The 18302-nt window shown below is 35.8% G+C and overlaps 1 protein-coding gene across 2 annotated transcripts in view; it reads right to left on the reverse strand.

Moving 5' to 3' along the window:
* LIMD2 (LIM domain containing 2) overlaps window positions 1–14207 on the reverse strand; it is a 46578-nt gene extending 32371 nt beyond the window's left edge. The window contains exons 1-2 of one of the 2 annotated variants that reach the window (XM_053699619.1): window positions 13946–14207; window positions 11891–12100 (exon numbers count right to left, since the gene is read on the reverse strand). The gene's annotated coding sequence lies outside the window, so the exon portion shown is untranslated. The remainder of the gene's footprint in view (window positions 1–11890; window positions 12101–13945) is intronic. The other variant, XM_053699616.1, reaches the window with a different exon arrangement.
* Window positions 14208–18302: the final 4095 nt, after the last annotated feature.

Genomic DNA, 18302 nt, shown 5'->3' on the forward strand with positions numbered 1-18302 from the left:
GATTCTTTAAGTCCTTAGGACCCACTAACAGGCAAGATGTTAAGATTATCTGAACTAGAGCACAGGTGAAATAATCAGCTACTTGGTAGCTATGGTAACTAACCTGCTCTCATCTAAAGTAATCCTGAAGATTTGGCTTGCTAGTGAGCCTTGAGGACTAACATTGTAGAACAGTGAATCTCATTCTCACTCACTAATTGGGAAGTACACAGCACTTATCTGAACCTACTCAAAGTTGACCAGAGTTTACAAACACAGACTATTACTTTAGTTTGATATAAAAAACACACCTGCTGCATAAGAACCAAATAAAAAGTAACTTGTAACATATAAAGAACTTCAAAATACTATAAAAGCTTAAATCAGCAAGTTCTCCGAGATCTGTCATTATGTATAGAATGCACAACTATATTAAACAACTGCTCTCACTCTATACAAGAGATCTGTAACCCTTCTGCTCTCTGCAATGCTTTAGTAGATGGAAAGCTAACTGTATCCCTGCTCCTCTCTGTATATCATGCATACCTTTTAACTCTAAGATGGACACTTGTGGCTTTATTAACCACTCTTCCAGATATACTAAAATGGTGTGCCCTTCAGCTAATTAGAATGTTGTACATTTTTGATTAGTTTAATATCTACAAAAATGTGCTCTGATATATTGACGAAGGCAAATAAAACCATATAAATGTAGAAAGCATTGTGTTTTACTCTCTCGTCCAAAAAGAAATCCATATACACATTAGATATCTCATGGTAAAGAGAATATCCTTATTTATTACTAGTCTGGAATTGGTTTATTTACGAACACATATTTCATAGCAGAAAAATAATGAAAGTGTTGTCCTATGTGTTGTGTGCTTTTATCATTTGGGTGTTAAAGGGAGTCAAAATAGGCAGTCCATCTCCAAGATGCACAAAAGAGACTACAGGTTATAGAAAGTTGGTGATATACTGTACTTACCTGATTTGGACTGCGGTCTGTTACTGTGAGTACACACCTTGAAAAGAACGCATCCACGGGTCATATAATTTGTATACGCATACATTTAATAAGGATTGGGGCTCTCTCACTCCTTGTGTTTGTGTATGAGTGCACACTTTTAAAAGGATGCACAGGGCATAAGTAAAGCAAAAATGCATGAGGCTTAAAGGGACAGTAAAGTCAGAACTAGACATTCACGATTTAGACAAAGCAACAATTTTAAACAACTTTTCAATTTACTTTTATTATTTAATTTGCTTTCTTCTCTTGTTATCCTTTGCTGAAAGGTTTTTCTAGGTAAGCTCAGGAGCAGCAAAGAACCTAGGTTCTAGCTGCTGATTGGTAGCTGCATATATATATATATATATATATATATATATACACACACACACACACACCAATTGTCATTGGCTCACCCATTTGTTCAGTTAGAAACCAGTAGTGCATTGCTGCTCCTTCAACAAATGATACCAAGAGAATGAAGCAAATTTGATAATAGAAGTAAATTGGAAAGTTGTTTAAAATTGTATGTTCTACCTAAATCATGAATTAAACATTTTGGGTTTCATGTGCCTTTAAAAAGACATTCCAGCCAAAATTAGAATGCCCGTGGAACCATTTCAGTTTTGAATAAAAGCATTTTTGTAATAAACATGTATTAGCAAAAATGCTTCTTAATAAAAGCTAGAACAGTTTTAAAAGTGTATTTAAGTATGCACCGTGCACCAGCATTTTAAACACTGCACTTGCTCAGAGAGCCTAAGGTGCTTGTACCATCTGGTAATGACTTAATTTGTTAATTGCTGATATAATACAAGCCTCACTGGCACTCTGAGCAGCTACAGTATTTAAAATGCTGGTGCACTGAGACTATCTAGCTGTGCTTCACATGAACGTGCAGAGAAAAATGTTTACAGTGAAACAGTGATAACTTTTATTAGAAGCATCTTTGTCAATACATGTATATTGCAGATATGTTTCTATTCAAAGATGTAATTTATCTATTTGCATTTAAATTGTGACCGGAATGTCCCTTTAACATGCACATAGAAGTTTGCACACTAGTCTCTGATCTTCTGCCTCTCATAAGCTGTTTAATTATAAGTATTAAAAACCTTTAAATTATACTTTATCTATTTCTGTAATCCAATTCTGAAAACTAAGGTTTTCTTATTATCTCAGAGGGGCTAAAAATGAATCCTACAGACTTCAAAATTACAGCCTTGTAATATGCTACATATTCATGCTTTAATCAGTCCATTTTATACATGTAGCTTACTAGCTACAGCTACGGAGTTAAGATGAACGTGCTCAAGATGCTTTTCAAAAGGTATTTCCCTTAGCTGCAATTTTTATTAGCAAGGTGACTTTAAATTTTTTTTATTTTGTATGCAAATAATATGCAATGTAATACTTAATTTCTGATTTATAATATGCTCATCTATAATGCCCCTTTTACTCTATAAAATATGCAGAGCTGATTTATTTCCTTTTTATTGAAGACACCCATCTATTAATCTCCTGTGTCTGTGTATGATGTAGAACTATGTCACTTTGTTCCATCTTTCTCACCTTTCTCTTATGTAAAAACCTCAACTAATCACCAGGGTGTGGTATAAGGACACAGAGGGTTTTAGACCATTTGTGAGTATTACATTTCCATTTCCTGTAACCCTGTGTTACTTCCTGCAATCTCCCTTCTTCCCTTTCTGTGATGCTCAGCAATCTCACTGTGGCTCTATCTGTACACAATGTACAACCGTCTATTATTTTATCCATTAATCTCTTACCCTGCTCCATTCAGTATGACTCACAGCTATTTCCCACTCTGGGTAAAGTATCCATCTATTTTTAGATCAGTTCTGGGTTCTCTCAGTTTAAAATGTGTCTCTAAGTTCTATTTGTATAAGATGTATAATTATTAGACACGGCTCTTGTCTGAGTAAGACGGATAACACAACTCCCTGCAACAGATACACTGAGTGTTTTTTTCTATAGGATGCAGTTATCGCCCACTCTACTCTCAGTAACCGTATCATTCTAAAAAGGTACATAGCGATGTAACACCCTGGTCTTCTCCTGTAAGGCTAAAATATACATTATATATATATATATATATATATATATATAAAACTCTCTATATACTATGCACTGCCATCACTCTGCTGTTCTATAAGGGTGACAGCTATAGCTTATTGCACTCTCTATATAAGAGGCACTGCCATCACTCTGCTGTTCTATAAGGGCGACAGCTATAGCTTATTGCACTCTCTATATAAGAGGCACTGCCATCTCTCTGCCGTTCTATAAGGGTGACAGCTATAGCTTATTGCACTCTCTATATAAGAGGCACTGCCATCACTCTGCTGTTCTATAAGGGCGACAGCTATAGCTTATTGCACTCTCTATATAAGATGCACTGCCATCTCTCTGCTGTTCTATAAGGGTGACAGCTATAGCTTATTGCACTCTCTATATAAGAGGCACTGCCATCACTCTGCTGTTCTATAAGGATGACAGCTATAGCTTATTGCACTCTCTATATAAGAGGCACTGCCATCACTCTGCTGTTCTATAAGGATGACAGCTATAGCTTATTGCACTCTCTATATAAGAGGCACTGCCATCACTCTGCTGTTCTATAAGGATGACAGCTATAGCTTATTGCACTCTCTATATAAGAGGCACTGCCATCACTCTGCTGTTCTATAAGGGTGACAGCTATAGCTTATAGCACTCTCTATATAAGAGGCACTGCCATCACACTGCTGTTCTATAAAGCTGACAGCTATAGCTTATTGCACTCTCTATATAAGATGCACTGCCATCACTCTGCTGTTCTATAAAGCTGACAGCTATAGCTTATTGCACTCTCTATATAAGAGGCACTGCCATCACTCTGCTGTTCTATAAGGGTGACAGCTATAGCTTATTGCACTCTCTATATAAGATGCACTGCCATCACTCTGCTGTTCTATAAGGGTGACAGCTATAGCTTATTGCACTCTCTATATAAGAGGCACTGCCATCACTCTGCTGTTCTTTAAGGATGACAGCTATAGCTTATTGCACTCTCTATATAAGATGCACTGCCATCTCTCTGCTGTTCTATAAGGATGACAGCTATAGCTTATTGCGCTCTCTATATAAGAGGCACGGCCACCACTGGTCTCTGTACAGCTGGCATATCTAATTCAGTTCCGCTCTGTATATGAGGCACAGCAATTTCTTTCCATCCTCCTCATAAAAGATGCACAATTGTCTCTCACTCTACTATTCTTCCTATTAGAAGCACAAGCATCTTGCTCCTCTAGAAGTATGACGTCACAGTTAACTCCTGCTCAGTTTTGCTGTCCTTTTTTAGAAGAGACTTTCCATTCTATTTCTTAGTCCACAAGTTTAACCACTATTTATGATTTAGCTTCTCTGGATAACAATTGCTTTGTTCCTTCCTCTACAAAATGCACAGGTATCTCTCTCTTTCCACTGCTCTAGTAGCTATAGAAGACAATAGTTTTAGGGTATGGAGGGGTTAAGGTGGTTTTCAAAGTTACCTCTGTCATTTCCTGTAACCCTGCAGCTTCTGTTATTTCCTGAAAGCTCTCCTCTTCCCTTTCTCTGTGAAATCTCTCACTCTTGGTCCCTTAGCATAACAAGCTTAGCGCTCACACTCAGCGAGATCCCCATCCTGTATACAATGCACAGCTATCTGAGATGCACTGATAACTATCACTCACTTCACAATGATCTGAATAAAGTGTGCAGCGATATAACATTCTATTCCTTTTGCTGTGAGATGAGCAGATGTCTCACACTATGATCCTCTCTGTATAAAATACAAAAATATTAAATGCTGCTATTCACTCTGTATAAATTGCACTATTATATTTTAGTCAACTGTTCACTCTTTAAAAGATGCATGGGTGATTGTCTGTGTAATGCATAGTTGCTACCTCTAAAACTGTTCCTCTCTCCATGTAAAATCCATAGTTTTCACTCAATGCAGCCAAGATGGCCAAAATCTGCAAATTAAGACAGAAAGGAACCAAAAGAAAAGGTAGATTATACCATCAAAATAAGTAGGAGTACAAAAAGATAAAATGTTAGTTCTGGAAGCTCAGACAAGGTATTGCATTTGTATGGGATGCCTCCTAAGTGACTTCCAAAGAAGCTCAGATTCCATGCCATAGACAAGACATTCATTACTAAATATAACTGCACATATATTAGAGATAGGAAGTACTGGAAAACAATTGATTGCAATGTGAGGAGCTGCACCTAATAAACATGCATTCCCTGTAAGAAAGAGACTACATAAACATGACAGTCAATCACTGCCAGAGACACAACCTAGTTAAAATGTTATTAGAGATAACCTCTGACAGATAAAAGTGAATAGTCCAGACGGACCGATTAGTTTATCAAGATTTTTTTCACCATTAAATCTATGGGAATTTTGGGGAATAAATAAAGCATTGCTAATTGATTATTATATTTCCCATAGTCAGCCTTGTAGAGAGAGATATTCCCTTCTTACTTAAAGGGATACTAAACCCATTTTTTTTCATGATTCAGATAGAGCATGCAATTTTAAGCAACTTTCTAATTTACTCCTATTGTCACATTTTCTTCATTTTCTTGCTATCTTTATTAGCCAGAATCTAAGCTAAGGAGCCGGCCCATTTTTGGTTCAGCACCTGGGTTGCGCATGTTGATCAATCAGCAAGCGCTATCCAGGGTGCTGAACCAAAAATGTGCCGGATCCTTAGCTTAGATTCCTGCTTTTTCAAAAAAGATAGCAAGAGAACAAAAAAAAATGACAAAAGTAGTAAATTAGAAAGTTGCTTAAAATTGCATGCTCCATCTGAATCATGAAAGAAAAAAAAAATGGGTTTAGTATTCCTTTAAGTTTATAGGACCATTAAACTTGACATTTCAACAATACATAAAATGTTCAATGAAACATATATTTAAACATTCATTATTTATTTTGCAACCTTTTGCTGCAAAATACATCTAAAAATTGTGCTTGTTTGACTTTCTCCCAGGAAGGCTTGGGTTAATACATTTAGGCAATTTATGTAAACTAAGCTTCCATGGTGTAAAATGCTTTTAAAAGATGGATTATCAGTTTTGCATCAACAATCATGATAGGAAAAAACAACTTTCCAATTCCCTTCCATTATCTAAATGTGTACAGTCTTTTCTATCCACACTTTCTGAGGCACCAGCACCAACTGACTATGCGCAAGATTCACTGAATATAAATATATGCATTTTGTGATTGGCTGATGGCTGTCAAATGGTGCAGTGGGAGTAAGAATAGAGCTAACAGAAAGAAATATATTACTCATTTGAAATTCAAACTGAGTGCTTTTCATTGTCTTTTTATGATGCCTTTACGTATTATGCTCTTCTACTGTATTGAGTGGTCCTTTAAGGGAATACAAGAGGTCAGGCTACCCCAGTCTGCACATGTGCAAAGAGTTTGTGCTATATCTGAATATTAGTTTGTGATGGGTTAGCAGGGGTTCTTTTGTTCAAGGAGACATGGAAATCAGTGAAAAGAATAAACATAAAACAATATACTCATTTGAAATAAAGCTGCAGTTTTCATAGCAAAATGTTTCTTATATGTGAAGGTTCAAAATCATGTCGTTTGCAGTATGTGTTTAATGCCTCTTTAAAGGGGCATTAAACTGTTAGGTATAACTACAGAAGAACAGTTACTAGACACAGTGCTGTTGTTTTTGCTCTTGTGCTTGCAGCTCTCTTTAAAGCCATTCTCTTAGTTTAACCCTTTACAAGTGCTGGTTAGTAAAGCTCTGCAGCTTCACACTGGGCGCCCCCTTCTTGAAATTTAAAGGGACATAATACTCATATGCTAAATCACTTGAATGTGATGCAGCATAACTGTAAAAAGATGACAAGAAAATATCACCTGAGTATCTCATGGTAAAAAAGAAGGATATTTTACCTCAAAATGACTTCAGCTCACCAGTGTAAGTGCTGTGTAAACAGTTATACTTCAGCAGCAAGTTGAAAAAAAAAAAACAACAATAGCCAATCATCATCAGCAGTGCTGAGGTAATGCTTTGCCTTTGCTGTGATCTTATGAGATTTCATTGTAAACTTACTTAAACTGAACAGGAAAATAACATGACTGTGCCTGCACATGCCAGATGCACACTCCCTTGAAAGTCCTGAAACAAGCCTCCTGACTGGCTGCTTAAAGTCTCTTTACAGTGGGGTATGAATACTTAGGAAATTTGAGGTAAAATATCTTCCTTTTTTACATTGAGATGTTCAGGTGATATTTTCTAGTCAGCTTTTTACAGCTATGCTGCATCACTTTCATATGTTTCAACATTTGGGTAGCATGTCCCTTTAAGTATACTCACATACTGGGAGATAAGCGATGTCTTCTTGACAAGCCTTATTGTTCTCTTCAGTTTAGAATGCACAATACAGAGTGAGTACCTTGCTCTTTATTGTTACTGAGGGCCTTTTTATATTTGTTCTGTAACTTTTAAACTGTGTAAAAACAACAGTAAATATGTAAAGCTTCTGTTTTATGTTGTGTAAGCTAACCCAAAGTGCAAGGTATTGCTGTCAAAAGGCAGTAGCATCACTATTCTGTGAAAGAACACTGCTTATATCACACAATTAATAAATAAATAGTGGGGACATAGGAGCGCCACCCATAAGGGGCTTAAGTGTGCTGGTGGAAAAGCTGGGCCAAAATAGATTATCAATATGGGTGTGTAATGACCATAAATACAGTAATATGTGTTGTTTTATGGTCATTACACACCCATATTGATAATCTCTTTGGGCCCAGCTTTTCCACCAGCACACTTAAAGGGGCATGAAACCCAAATTTTTTTCTTTTATGATTTAGAAAGAGCATGCAATTTTAAGCAACTTTCTAATTTACTTCTATTATCTAATTTGCTTTATTCTCTTGATATACTGTGCTGAAAAGCATATCTAGATAGGCTCAGTAGCTACTGATTGGTTGCTGTACATAGATGCCTCGTATGATTGGCTCACCCATGTGCACTGCTATTTCTTCAACAAAGGATAGCAAAATAATGAAACAAACTAGATAATAGAAGTAAATTGGAATGTTGTTTAAAATTGTATTCTCTACTTGAATCACGAAAGAAAAATTTTGGGTTTAGTGTCCCTTTAAGCCCCCTTTGGGTGGCTCCTATGTCCCCACTATTTATTTATTTATTCATTCATCTGTATGATCCTGTTAGGTGGCCGTTTTTTATAGTGAGTTTGTGTGCTTTGCTCTTCAGGCGCTGACTACTAATCATTTTCATTTTATATCACAGAATGCAACAATACCTAAGCTACAAGATGGCGGTGCCCAGTCTAAACATGCAGAGCTTTACTAACATGATTATTTATTGGGCTACAATAAGAGAATGGCTTTAACCCTTTGTGGTACTTTGTCGGAATATATCCGACAAAGGGTTCTAGCGCATGCGCTCAAATGTCGAATATATTCCGACTGCCGCTTTTGGATTTCACAGCTAAATAGCAACATCTAGCAGTGACTTGCTATTTAGCTGTGTATATCAAAAATATTGGCGCGGAAATTAAATAAGACCTGCCGGCCGCACCAATTAAGCATTTAAAGTACCGGAAAGGGTTAAAGAGTCACAGGTACAGGGGGGAAAAACACAAGAATGGTAAGTACTAACCATGTTACTGAAGTTTTAATCTAGAGTTTAATGTCCCTTTAACATAGATTTCATTGTGACAAGCCATTCATTGGTAGGCACAGAAAAAAAATGTGATGAGACATTCAATGTGAAATAGAGCATTTTAAAAAAATAATTAAAGGGATATGAAACTCAACCTTTTTATTTCATGATTCAGCTAGAGCATGTGATTTTAAACAACTTTCTAATTTACTTCTATTATCAATTTTTCTTCATTCTCTTGGTATCTTTTGTTGAAAAGCTGTGACATATGCTTAGGAGCCGGACCATTTCTGGAGCACTATATGGTAGCAGTTTTGCAAGATTGTTATCCATTTTCAAGAGCACTAGATTGCAGCACTTTTTCCTGCAATGTAGTGCTCCAGATGCCTGCCTAGGTATCTCTTCAACACAGAATACCATAAGAATGAAGCAAATTTGATAATACAAGTAATTTGGAAACCTTTTTTTTTTTTTTTTTAAATGGTATGCTCTGTCTGAATCAGAAAATATTTTTTTGCGTTTCAAATCCCTTTAAGTGATAGAGTGCATTGTAATTTGACATTTACTGCTATGGTGTTGTTATCACGTAAAGAGCCATTACGTAATGAAGACTGGTGCTTATGCAAAAAAACAGTTTCTGTAATGCTAGATATGAACGTTTTTGTTAGTTTGCATGCCGCCTCTCTTGGGGCCCACACAGGATGTACATATGTTCAAGGACTACATTCGCATAGCTACTTCCTGGATTGGTTCATATGTTTGTGTTTATTTCTACATTTTTTTTGTAGATCTATGTGTATATAAATTAATGTATATAATTAATATACTTCTTATACAGGTTACATTGCTATATATATATATATATATATATATATATATATATATATATATATATATACACACACACATGCACTGGTACTACATACCTACAGTATATTGCAGTGAATGCTGAGTTGTCGGCTTCACACAATTTGAATCTAATTTTATCTCTGCTTTGTTTGTCTAAATATATATATAGGTAAATGACCGGTATTTGCATGCTATGACCCATCTCTACGTTATAAATATGTTCTATTATATCTTTATACATATTGTGATACCTCATAAAAAATAAATATTTAGGTGTGTTAGGGATAAAGAACAATACAAATAAAGGTTGTGACTAGATCTAAAAACTGTTGTGATACAAGAGGCTATAGTGTGATAGAAGATGGTATTTAATGTTTATATGTGATCTCCTTAGGAGATATTTGTTCTCAGAAGATAGATAGATAGATAGATAGATAGATAGATAGATAGATACAGGGAGTGCAGAATTATTAGGCAAATTAGTATTTTGACCACATCATCCTCTTTATGCATGTTGTCTTACTCCAAGCTGTATAGGCTCGAAAGCCTACTACCAATTAAGCATATTAGGTGATGTGCATCTCTGTAATGAGAAGGGGTGTGGTCTAATGACATCAACACCCTATATCAGGTGTGCATAATTATTAGGCAACTTCCTTTCCTTTGGCAAAATGGGTCAAAAGATGGACTTGACAGGCTCAGAAAAGTCAAAAATAGTGAGATATCTTGCAGAGGGATGCAGCACTCTTAAAATTGCAAAGCTTCTGAAGCGTGATCATCGAACAATCAAGCGTTTCATTCAAAATAGTCAACAGGGTCGCAAGAAGCGTGTGGAAAAACCAAGGCGCAAAATAACTGCCCATGAACTGAGAAAAGTCAAGTGTGCAGCTGCCAAGATGCCACTTGCCACCAGTTTGGCCATATTTCAGAGCTGCAACATCACTGGAGTGCCCAAAAGCACAAGGTGTGCAATACTCAGAGACATGGCCAAGGTAAGAAAGGCTGAAAGATGACCACCACTGAACAAGACACACAAGCTGAAACGTCAAGACTGGGCCAAGAAATATCTCAAGACTGATTTTTCTAAGGTTTTATGGACTGATGAAATGAGAGTGAGTCTTGATGGGCCAGATGGATGGTCCCATGGCTGGATTGGTAAAGGGCAGAGAGCTCCAGTCCGACTCAGACGCCAGCAAGGTGGAGGTGGAGTACTGGTTTGGGCTGGTATCATCAAAGATGAGCTTGTGAGGCCTTTTCGGGTTGAGGATGGAGTCAAGCTCAACTCCCAGTCCTACTGCCAGTTTCTGGAAAACACCTTCTTCAAGCAGTGGTACAGGAAGAAGTCTGCATCCTTCAAGAAAAACATGATTTTCATGCAGGACAATGCTCCATCACACGCGTCCAAGTACTCCACAGCGTGGCTGGCAAGAAAGGGTATATAAGAAGAAAATCTAATGACATGGCCTCCTTGTTCACCTGATCTGAACCCCATTGAGAACCTGTGGTCCATCATCAAATGTGAGATTTACAAGGAGGGAAAACAGTACACCTCTCTGAACAGTGTCTGGGAGCCTGTGGTTGCTGCTGCACGCAATGTTGATGGTGAACAGATCAAAACAGACAGAATCCATGGATGGCAGGCTTTTGAGTGTCCTTGCAAAGAAAGGTGGCTATATTGGTCACTGATTTGTTTTTGAATGTCAGAAATGTATATTTGTGAATGTTGAGATGTTATATTGGTTTCACTGGTAAAAATAAATAATTGAAATGGGTATATATTTGTTTTTTGTTAAGTTGCCTAATAATTATGCACAGTAATAGTCACCTGCACACACAGATATCCCCCTAAAATAGCTATAACTAAAAACAAACTAAAAACTACTTCCAAAACTATTCAGCTTTGATATTAATGAGTTTTTTGGGTTCATTGAGAACATGGTTGTTGTTCAATAATAAAATTAATCCTCAAAAATACAACTTGCCTAATAATTCTGCACTCCCTGTAGATAGACAGACTAATTATATCTATTTTAAATTAATCTGCCCATCCTTTTTTTATTATATCTATCATATCCATCCACAAAATATAATATTCTAAGTTCCCAATCTGTTATATTTTTCAGTATTATGATATTATTTTACAATATTGTGTCTAAATTATAAATTTCTCTACATAATAGTATATTTGTTAAGTCTGTTGCATTAACTTATAATGTATTATACCTGTCTAAATCAGGGTCTTAGCCTAACTTATCAAAAGAGGTCTCACGTTTTCATTTACAATTACAGGGCTGGATAACAAAGTTTAGAAATCAGAAGAAAAACAAAAAAAAAATACCTGTCAAAATGGCCCTTTGACGCTGTCTTTAAACACAGAAGGCACATCTGCCTTGGGTGCTTTCCACTGCCCACTTTCATGAATTACGGGCATCTAGACCTCTGATTGGCTAGTAGTATGCCTAGAGGAAGTTTTGACGAATAATTGCTTTTGCTTTTAACTGTCAGTTGTTTGAACACCTTCTTTTGTTGTAGAGACTTTGATGACTCTCTAATCAAAACATAAATATAAAGTTCTAAATAAATTTCTAAATTAGCAATGATTTATGAAGAGATATGGTATTGCTTTTACACACTGATCCAGCCACAAATGTTAGGAATGAACCAATTACAGAGAAGATGAGCACAAAGTTAATGAATGAATGTGTTGCATTGAGGGGCACTATGCACTGCATATAAGGGTAATAGGTACAAGAGTAGTGTGTGTGTATGCCAAGCCTAATGGTTCATTGTAACAAACCCAGTGTTTTGAAACAGAATGTTTACGAGGTCCATTGTTATGTCCCTTGGGTGCCTCTTGTTTACTCACAAAATACATAAAGGGACAGCAAAGTCAAGTTTTATTATTCAGATAAATGATTCAATGTTAAATAACTTTTCAAATTACTTCTACCATCAAATTTGCTTTGTTGTTTTGGTATCCTTTGTTGAAAGCAGCAGTGAACTACTGGAAGCTAGCTGGTGATTGGTTGCTCACACATTAAAGGATACCAAGAACACAAAGCAAATCATATAATAGAAGTAAACTGGAACGTTGTTTAAAATCCCATTCCCTATCTGAATCATTTAAGTTTAACTGTGACTTTACTATCCCTTTAACTCTATTTTACCTTACAAAACATTCTAAGTTTATACTCCGCCCTCTTCTTCACAGAAAGTTTGTGAGTTCAATACAAGGGTAAAGACTCCAACCCCATTGTTTAAATGCTGCAATATATTCTGTAGTATATGCTATATTTTATGACCTTCAGTCACATGTTATAAGATAGTTTTAAAAAATATTTAAACATGCCATGTTAATACAGTCTATACTGCAATATTCTGTATCTCACTACACATATTTAAATATCTCACTTCAAGCTAGAATGTCTCTTTATATGCTTATATGTGTCCTCATTGGATATATATTACTAAACAAACATTCTCTTTCTATATGTTATATATACAAACTATCCAAACAGTCTTGGTTTATAACTGTTCTCTCTGCTATATGTAACCATATTTCTCTATATGTTTTACTATTATCTATACATTGTTAGACATACTAGGTTATTTCTCATATTGTTGCATCTACCCTGTATGGTATGATACCACTCTACATGGAATTTTACAAAGAAAAAAATAATATATATATATATATATATATATATATATATATATATATATATATATATATATATATATATATATAAATATATATATAAAGCATTAATTTAGACATTCCTTTATCTTGCTTTGCAATTTATTGGATGGCTGCATCCTGTTATATTGCTTTATATATTATATTTATTATATGTATACTACCTCTTCTAATCCTATGTATTTCTTAATTATATATTAGCAAAGGCTCAAATAACTATACAGCTTTCTATAGTATGATATGATTCTGGAAATGGTTATGGTATTCCACTGCCCATGTTATGTTATTGGCATATCATTCTATTCTGAATGTTACTTTTTTATCTTAGCGCTATAATATAAAATTGCCCATGATATCACTATATGTTATGGCATTTGGCATTGTGCGTTAAATATCTAGCTTAGATATCAAATATCTTAATTTTAAACTATTATACAATATATTAATATTGTTACTTGTACCATATTGTTTACATGTCCTAATAATAATCTTCATGTGTAAGTTATATAATTACTTCACATAATGCTCTGGGTGTTAATAGAATGCATTATTTGCTACATCATTCTAACTGGTATATTTCTTTCATTGTATATCAATCTGAGTGTTGCATTATGTGCTATGTTACGGCTCACAATATCACATTGCTATACTGCTTGATATGCCTCTGTTTTTAGAGCGGTTTATATATGCTCTTACCTCATTCCTGGCCTCGCTGTCATCCAGATGTGTCTCTTCCTTTCTCCCAGATGTGTGTGTCTCTCTCTCTAGCAGTGCTTCGTTTTTTACCGTCGTTCCTCTTTCCGTTTGGCTGTGCGGTCTGCCTGTTCCTTATGTCCGCCTGTCTTTCTTGTCTCTCTGTCTTTCTTGTCTCTCTGTCTCTTTCTCAAAAACCTCGGTCCTTTGTGTTTCATACACAAACTCCCCCTCCCCCCTCATTATCTCTCCCTCCATCCATGGTCACTTCCCCCCACTGCTCCTCTCAATGCCTCTTTTCTCATTGGCTTCTCAGACGCTCTCTCTCCGCCTACTGTCTCATTTATCTGTCACTCATACCTTTCTTACTCTCCACATTGCTCCTTCTCTCACTGCCATTTTTTCTCTCTCGTGTGTTTACCCCCTTACCTCTTTTCCTCACTCCATCTGTCTTAAGGAACGTGTGCACCCCCCCCCCCCTCTCTCTTCTGTCAGACTGTCTAGTTCTTTGTGTTGCTATTAATCAATTTAAATTAGTTTAAGCTCCACATTGAATGTAATTCAGTTTTATATAAATCACATATGTGAGCATGAGTGTGTAATTGTATAGTACAGCTGATTTGTGGTTAACCCTTTTCTTTCCTTGTGTTGAAAAGTTATAGATACAGCCAATAGCGACAAAGAGATACAATGAACACAAAAGCAGTTGTGTTCATTGATGAGGACAGAAAAAAGGATATATACAGTGAGAGATGTATTCTCTGCCTGTCTGCCATGTCCCATTAATACACCTGTACACCTAATAACCCATCAAACACACATATCCTCTGTCTAATAATGCTCGCTTTGGAAACACTGAATTATAATGTGCTTTTAGCAAGGCAATAAACGTCAGAGGGTCTTGCACATCTGGCAGTTTGGTTTCTTATACTGTCAGACTTGCTGACAATGACAGGTAAGGTATCCAGCACATTTTACGTGTTCATGTAATCTCTTCATAAAAATAGTTAAAAAAACAAACAAAAAAACTGGTTCCTATATAATACTGACTACAATGTTTTTACTTCATTTTCCCCACTTCCTCTCCGGACCTACCAACCTTTAAGACATTAACTCCTTTACCGCTATTGACCCATAAGCACTGGCCCTGGGTCACCAGTATTAACTCTATCCTCTGAACATTTACATGCATTTATCCTTAATTACCCCCTATAGACAACAACCAAGGCACATACATTAGATTACCTGCTGTCTGCTGAATCCCCCCAATTCAATGCCTAGATCCCAAGTGATCTGCTCATAATGTCCCTCCAAACACAACATGCCCTTAGGACCTTCATCCCCCTACTATAATTCCCGAGGGGCACCTTAAAGGGATATGAATCCCCAACATTTTATTTTGTGATTCAGTCAGAGCAAACCATTTTATAAAAGCTTCCAGTTTGCTTCTACTATCAAATTTGATTTGTTCCAAACTTCCAATATACCTAGGTAGGTGTCTGGAGCACTATATGGCAGGAAATAGTGCTGCCATCTAGTGTTCTTGCAAATGGATAACATTCTTCCAAAACTGCTGCAATATAGTGCTCTCGAGCTTACTTCCATGCTTTTCAACAAAATATACAAATAAAGCAAATACAATTTGATAAAATAAGGAAATTAAAAAGTTGTTTAAAATTGCATGCTCTATATGAACCATGGAAGAAAAAAATGGATTTCATTTCCATTTAAAGGGACATGAAACCCAACATTTTCCTATCAGTATTCAGATATAGCATTCAGTTTTAAACAGCTTTCCAATTTACTTCTATTATCTAATTTGCTTTGTTCTCTTCATATTCTTTGTTTAAAAGTATACCTAGATAGGGTCAGGAGCTGGGAGCTAGCTGTTGATTAGTGGCTGCACATACAGACACAAAACCCTTTATTTAAACTGATTGGGACCGGAAAAGGTTTGGATTTTGGAATAGTTTGGATTTCAGAATATTTGCATCTGTAAAACAGGACTAAGAGGCCTATCTATCAAGCCGTCAACTTTCTTGCATTTGATGGCACCAATACGCTTGCCTAACATCGCGGCCGCGGACCTGAATACGATCTCCATATTTATTAAAAAAAGCCACGCACCAAGTACGGGGCGATGAGCAGTGGACTGTTGTTAATTAGCAGTCATCGATCTCGCTGCTATTCGGCTTTTTACCAACTTTATTTATACCGTCACTAAACACCGCCATTATACTAAAATGTTTAGCCCCTATCCCGCTGCTCCCGGACCCTGCCGCAACTAAATAAAAGTATTAAACAATAAAGTTAGCAATGGAGGAGCGCTAAAATAGCCCCTGAAGGGGGATAAGTAGCTAAAGGTGGGATCTATAAAGGTGTAACTGGATATGAATAAAAATAGTTTAATTTAAAATACAAAAGACGATATATACAATGATCAAATACACATTAAAGGGACAGTAAACCTAAAAAATAATGTTATATAATTCTGCACATAGTGCAGAATTATATAACATTATTTTAGTGCTATCGTTATAAACCCTTTTTTTACCTTTTCATTTTTTTAAAATATGCCCGTTTTACAGACCCGCTCTCTGCTGAGCGGGTCTGTTTTTTTTACACAGCGCATCGGGCCAGCTGTATAGTCGCAGCCCGGCCCGACCGCGCCATAACATTAAGTGCAGCTCGCTCCTGCTGTCAGACACAGCAGGTAGCGAGCTGCACTTAATGGGTAGCACTTAAGGGTAGCAACCCTATACTGTACTGTAATCAGAAAGGTAAAAGTTGTTTCAAATACATATAGACAATCATTTGCATTGTGCAGAACCAAACCAAAGATGCAGACAGAGAATCAGGAAAAACTGCTAATTTATTATAATATATATATATATATATATATATATATACATACCTGTATGTGTATATATATATACATATATATATATATATATATATATATTATATTTTATTTTAAAGTCAGCAATTTTAAAGGCTGATATATAGCCAAAAAAAACTATTTTTAAACAATTTAATACACTCCAGCAGGTAAAATTAATCATCGGGAACAAATTATAGGGGAGAAAAATCCATGGTAAATTGTCACTTTAATATTCAGGTGGCTTTCATTTCGCCATCAGCAAACCCCCCCTTCACTGATTTAAATCAGATCTAATTAACCCCCAAACCACTATCACCTCTGCTCTGCAAGACTAACCTAACCTAACACAATCATCATCATCTACCCTCTAAAATTGCCATAATTGAGGTATGTCCAAATTAAGGTATGTCCAGTGCATTTTATGTAGCCCTTCACTAAAATATGAGGAACAATAAAAGATCACAAAGAAAGAAAAATCAACTTGAAAAGGGCAGAAAATAATCATCCAACACAAAAAAACAACCATTTTCTCAAATAATGGGCAAATAAACGGGTTGAATAAAATAAACTTTATTAATTTTATTCCCACACTGACATCACGTGATAACATTAATCTCTTTTAATAGGATGAATTATTATTACAATTTACTGTTACACAACTAGTGTATAACAGGTGATTAATAAATAAAGTGACAGTTCTGCGACAGGACATTTGTTCGCTTATCATTGCAATTTCCATTTGCACGTAACAAGAAGTTTTTTGATAAATATTTATAACTTTTAAGCAACAAATATTTTTTGACAGAGTGGAAAAAGAAAGGAGAACATGTAAGTGCATTAACAATATTAATTCATGGTTTTCCCAGCCAAATATATATATATATATATATATATATATATATATATATTCATTAAAATTATGGGGGGAGATAAAAAACTGAAATTAAAATCCTCCATGTCTCAAAATTAAATCAATGTAAATATTTGCATAGGAAATTTGTACATCTAGGCAAGTATCCCCGCTTGCTTTTCCCCAGAAATTCTTAATATACAATGTTTCCAATGCACAAGAGAATTGTGGGTAAGTTATGCAAATTAGATATGCAAATTCTCAGTTTTTTTGCTTCAAAAATACTGTTTTGACACAGCGATCCTTTTAAACAGGATTATGACAGCAAACCAGAAATCACTCACTAGACAAGCCTGTTTCGTTCTTTTTGGAGCTCATCAGTAGGAGATAGATTTCTGGTTGCTGCATTGGAAAAGCTATTTTCATGGTTAAACCAAAATTCATTAAAATTATGGGGGGAGATAAAAAACTGAAATTAAAATCCTCCATGTCTCAAAATTAAATTAATGTAAATATTTGCATAGGAAATTAGTACATCTAGGCAAGTATCCCCGCTTGCTTTTCCCCAGAAATTCTTAATATACAATGTTTCCAATGCACAAGAGAATTGTGGGTAAGATATGCAAATT

Source organism: Bombina bombina, chromosome 1, assembly GCF_027579735.1.
Source record: "Bombina bombina isolate aBomBom1 chromosome 1, aBomBom1.pri, whole genome shotgun sequence".
In the NCBI taxonomy this organism is placed as follows: Eukaryota; Metazoa; Chordata; class Amphibia; order Anura; family Bombinatoridae; genus Bombina; species Bombina bombina.